The sequence below is a fragment of the Oncorhynchus mykiss genome, chromosome 9 (genome assembly GCF_013265735.2).
Source record: "Oncorhynchus mykiss isolate Arlee chromosome 9, USDA_OmykA_1.1, whole genome shotgun sequence".
NCBI classification, from domain to species: Eukaryota; Metazoa; Chordata; class Actinopteri; order Salmoniformes; family Salmonidae; genus Oncorhynchus; species Oncorhynchus mykiss.
The window spans coordinates 34,294,301-34,299,428 of record NC_048573.1 but is presented as its reverse complement, the minus strand read 5'-3'; the positions used below and the strand labels follow the sequence as shown (position 1 = coordinate 34,299,428).

The 5,128-nt window shown below is 40.7% G+C and overlaps 1 pseudogene across 1 annotated transcript in view; it reads right to left on the bottom strand.

The window, feature by feature from the left end:
• Positions 1-1,163: 1,163 nt before the first annotated feature.
• The window catches only part of LOC110531954, a 16,925-nt pseudogene continuing 12,960 nt past the window's right edge, over positions 1,164-5,128 (bottom strand). Inside the window, exon 2 of the transcript XR_002474782.2 lies at positions 1,164-4,093. The product of XR_002474782.2 is annotated as an uncharacterized LOC110531954 (transcript). The remainder of the gene's footprint in view (positions 4,094-5,128) is intronic.

The following is a 5,128-nucleotide window of genomic DNA, read 5'->3' as shown; positions in this document are numbered from 1 at the left end:
AAAAAGTCCCTTTAACATCCACCTGAATTGCCCTAGAGCAGAGGTGTCAAACTCATAGTCCTCGGTAGCTCAATTGGTACACCATTGCACTTGCAATGCCAGGATTGAGGGTTTGATTCCCAGGACCACCTGTATGCAAAATATATTCACGCAAGACTAAATCGCTTTGGATTAAAGCGTTTGCTAATAGGCATATTTTAATCCATGGAGGCTTTAGTGTCTGCAGGTTTTTCCTTTCAATTAAGCACTAGACAACCAGGTGTGGGTCTCTAATTAGTTCCTTACTAATTAGAGACCTTAATACATCAAGTACAAGGAAGGAGCAAAAACCCAGACACTTGGATTGAGTGACAGCGGTGCGCTGGAGGCACCAAATCCAAACTTTATGAAAACTTTGAGATCACGAGGTGCAAAAAAAACTAAAAGCAGATTTACCTAACTCTATGGAGATTGAAGGGATCTCCTGGGTTAGCCATCCCTGAGTCCGAGCTGAAATTTACTTCAAAGTGCATTTCAAGAAAACATTGGAGAGATGCTCAGCTATATAGAATTAATAAATACTGATATGTGCTCAAGAGGTAATCCTACAGATTCACATCTTTCAATGAGAAACTGATTTTAATTAGATCAGTAAGGTCAAATAATTACATTAACATATATTGCTAAGAATGAGAGAGTAGTGTGGGTCTCGAACCCATGCCACCAGCACCAATGACAAACACACTAACCACTCTCCAATAAGGGATATCCCTAGGACATGTGCTTATTGGGCCAGTATAGTAAGGCCCTGTCCACAAGCAAACCCAAACCCTCAGCACTTGTGTACATGTGAAACAGTCTAGGTGTAAATAATAGGGTGAATGCACTTAAGTAACTCTCAGCTCTGTTAAAAATACTCAAACTACAACATTAAAAACAGGGTCATATGCCCCACCAACATTAGACAACTACACAAAAATCCCTAAAATAAGTAATCAAGTCAGAGAACAGTCAGATTAACACGATTGACAGACATGGTGGTGTAGCAGGATGATAGGAATGCCGTGAACCAAGAGGTTGGGAGTTAATGGATCGGTGGTTCAAATATCAGAATCTTGATGGGCTCGGCCACAGTAACATGGGGTGACGTGTAATGATGAAACAAATGTTTTGGAGAATGTTTCTTTGGGATCATCAGGAGACTTCCGGACAACTGACACAAATGTTCTGGCAACGTTACAATGAAACGTGTCTAGAACATTCATATTTTAGAGTTTGCCATGTTCTGTGTATGTTTGGTGGGACATTGGAATATTCTCCCAACCCTTAGAAAACGTATCTAGAACATTGAATATTCAGTGAACATGGTAACCACGTTCTGGGTAAATTGTGTTTGACATTAACGGACTGGTCTCTTGGAAACAGTCCTTGCACTCCACTGGAACATTCCTATGAAAACGGTAGACTCTTAAGGGAACTTGCTCTGAAGGTGTGGGAACATTTGTTGTTAGCAGGGTTTTGATAGGTGGAAAATGCATGCACCTATTCACCTGGTGGTCCCATGGGCTGCTAACTTCCCTCTCTCTTGCTGCCTTATTCGTGTGCTGTTCTGTACCCTCAATAATGGCTTGAATAATATGCTCGGAGTTTTATATGCAGAGACCATGGCATGTTTTCTAATATGAGATTGTGGCAGTTAGCATTCAGACCTTATGACTACACTCCCAGTCAGTAGCCTTTTGGACGTATGGGCATTGATTTGTACAAGAAACGGGTTATTTGTTGAATGAACATACCCCTGATCAATTCATCCCAGCGTCTCATATTTTATTACAAAATTACTGGTTATATTACAGCTGTTATGATCAACACATTTCAGCAAAGTCTATATTATGCAAATCACCCTGTCATCACTATCGACATCTGTAAATTAATCAAAACATTGTGACATGTAATTTGATTACTGCGCTAGTGTCAGAACATTGTTGCAATTTCTCTCCATAGGATAGCTCTAAAATGCTGCACTGTTTGCAGTGCTACGCATCGAGTACTACTCCACAAGTTTATCGAGTGCTGGCACGCGTAATTGGCAGGAAACCAAATGTTTTTTAATGTCTATGCAAATGCAAATAAAAAAAAGGTAGCTTTTTATTTTTTTAATTAGGAGAAATAAGATTACTATTCTGCCCTACAAAGCAAAAAAAAGGCACTAACTGCTCATAGTGTAGAACTGAGAAAGATGGCTTTTATTTACCTTGTTTCACAGTAACTGCTAACATGACCCTCACTTTCTCCAAAACACAAGAGGCAGGATACTTGTCCACATGTATTTCATGAAGGAAAAAAATAAACAGCTCATTTGACCAGTTACTGCCTTTTTAGCTTGATAGGGCAGTATTGGTTGTGAATAGGCTACGCTGTGGTTGTTGTTTGCCCTGTTCCATATGCATCCTTTAACAGATGTATAGGAGCTCTTAACTTATCACATCCAAAAACAAAACTACCTTCATAACACATGAAAAAAAAAAAAAAAAAAAAAAAAAAAAAAAGAAAACACTATTTGAATGGACCCAATTATCCAAAATACAGTAATGACATGACTAGAAATGTATATAAAATAGCTGTAATATTCTAGCAAGTGAATGCTGCATAGTTATACATGACTTCATTGTCAAAGATGTGTGTATCATTTATAAAACAGAAGAAAATTACATTTCATAATGGTTCAAAAGAAGAATATATATAACATTACACACACACTGTAGGTTCAACTCACCACTTATCCATTCCTTCCCTTATCAGTCAAGGGGTGGCCTATACTATGTGCAGTGTTAGACAAAACAAACCAGATTTTTGGATGTTTAGGTAATACACCAGCATCCTCTTATGTAAACATATATTGAACATAAATATTATTTTTCCCAATCTCAGAAAAGTATCCCAAACAATCCCAATCCTCCCAAACTGAGCACAGCCAAGACAAAGCACCGTCTCGATTTGAGATGTAACTGAAACTTGTTTGAACATGTACATGGAGGACAAAAGGAATAAGACTCTTGACGGCCGTTCACATTGGGTAGGCAATAAGTGGTCGAATCTCTGACCGGTGACCTCGAAGGATCTTCTGGGCTTACCTCACCTTGTCAATGATTGAGTCAACCTTCACCTCGAACCTCCGGTTGCTCTGGCTCAGTCAGAGGTCTTCCTGCTCTTTGACCAGCCAGACCCCTTTTCTGGGCCTCTTCACAGAGTTAGTCCTCAGCCTCATCAGTCCTTCTCATTTTCTGGTCCCTCCAGCAAGGCATTCTGTTGCATTCCTTCAAAAACCGGTCGTTGTGCAGCATGGCAGGAACAGGGACTCCAATGATATTGACTGGGCAAGGCACAAAGTTCACTCTCCTCAAAGTGACTGATTTTTCGGAGTTTCCGGTACCTTCCAAATGCAGTGCTTGTGTCCCTGTTAGAGATGGTGGCCGATGAGAGTTGGGTACCGTTACCTCTTCTGACCACACCTGTGTGGAACTGCAGTCTTGCTGTGTGGCCTGTAGAGGGTCCAATTATGTTTGTCAGTCTTATGTATGACTGCATCTGGACAGGGCCAACAGCCAAGTCCGGTGGTTTTGAGAGGACCGTCTGTTTGAGAGACTCCTTTGACAGATTTGTCAAAAGAATCTTGGGTTGATTCTTCAGGACGACTTTCGCTGCTGCACTTAACAAAGCATAGTTGATTTCAGTGTTCTTGTCCAGGGGTTTTCGACTCTTCCTTTTGCCAGTCTTTTTAACCTTTGAGGTAGCAATGTCCAGAGTACTCTGCGTCTTTACTAAAGGCCTGAGTACTGAAGTACAAGACCTGTAACCATAGACATCCTTACTTTTAAGTACAGTAGGCTTGTGACCTTCATCTTTGAGTCCCTCAATAAAAGTGGCCAGTTCCTTTTCACTGTCAAAAAGGTCATCTGACATAGGACTGAATGCCTTCAGGGTCTCCAGTAGAGTAGTTTGGCCAGCTGAGGTGAATCGCGACCATGACAAGACAACCTTCTCTGCAGCTTCCTTACAATTCATGGCATATACCATCTGTTAGCATTGGCAATACTCACGTCCGAGATGAGCCCTGTGGGAAAGAAAAGTAAAATCAATTAGAAAATGTGCAGTGACTTCGTACTAAAACTTCTGTAAATCATTGACATTCAAAAACTTTATTATGGGACATTTCAGGTTGCTGATTATGTAGGCTAACATTTGATTCAAAGTACCACAGACAAAAAGGGGAAACCCAGACACGTCACGGGGAGTACAAATCTGAAGCATCCGTTTAGAACTTCCACTCACCACCAAATGTGGTGATGAGCTGAAGTCCAGTGGCAAGAAGTGGGAGAAAATGGTTAAATTAAACTTGGCTGACATTCTTTTAATTCAATCTCAATACAGCTTTGGGTTCCTGATGCACTCTTTCATGCATAAAAAAAAATTATGCTTCAGCTAGCGAGTTAATGCGACCACTATCTGACTTTTTTAATTAATAAGGTGACTGGGAATCATATATTGTAAGCGTTCTGCCGTGTTTGAGAAGTCAAAGCCCTTTGGATGAGTTCTGTACACCTGCCACTCTTGAGTTCTGCGCCAAGCAGAGCAGGCAGGGCCGTTGCAACTCCAGACACCCTGTACACATGCAGCTTCAGAGCCAGTACTGTTCTTCCTTCAGACAAGCATGCATAAACATTCATTTTTAAATCTCCTTCACATTCGCTTGTAAAATGTACAAGCTCAACAATACAGTATCTCCCACAACACACAAATTACAGCTGGATAGCATGTCTTTGTGCTCGCTAGCTAAATATGCTAACAGCCTCCATGGAAATTCAACATTGTGCTAATTTGATTAGCATTCTGATAAGAGGCGCAATGCTATTTGGCTGTTTTTAGCACCCCCTTGGGCACAAGTTTTTTTTATTTCACCTTTATTTAACCACGTAGGCTAGTTGAGAAAAAGTTCTCATTTGCGACCTGGCCAAGATTATTTTACCTTTATTTTACTAGGCAAGTCAGTTTAGAACAAATTCTTATTTTCAATGACGGCCTAGGAACAGTGGGTTAACTGCCTGTTCAGGGGCAGAACGACAGATTTGTACCTTGTCAGCTTGGGGGT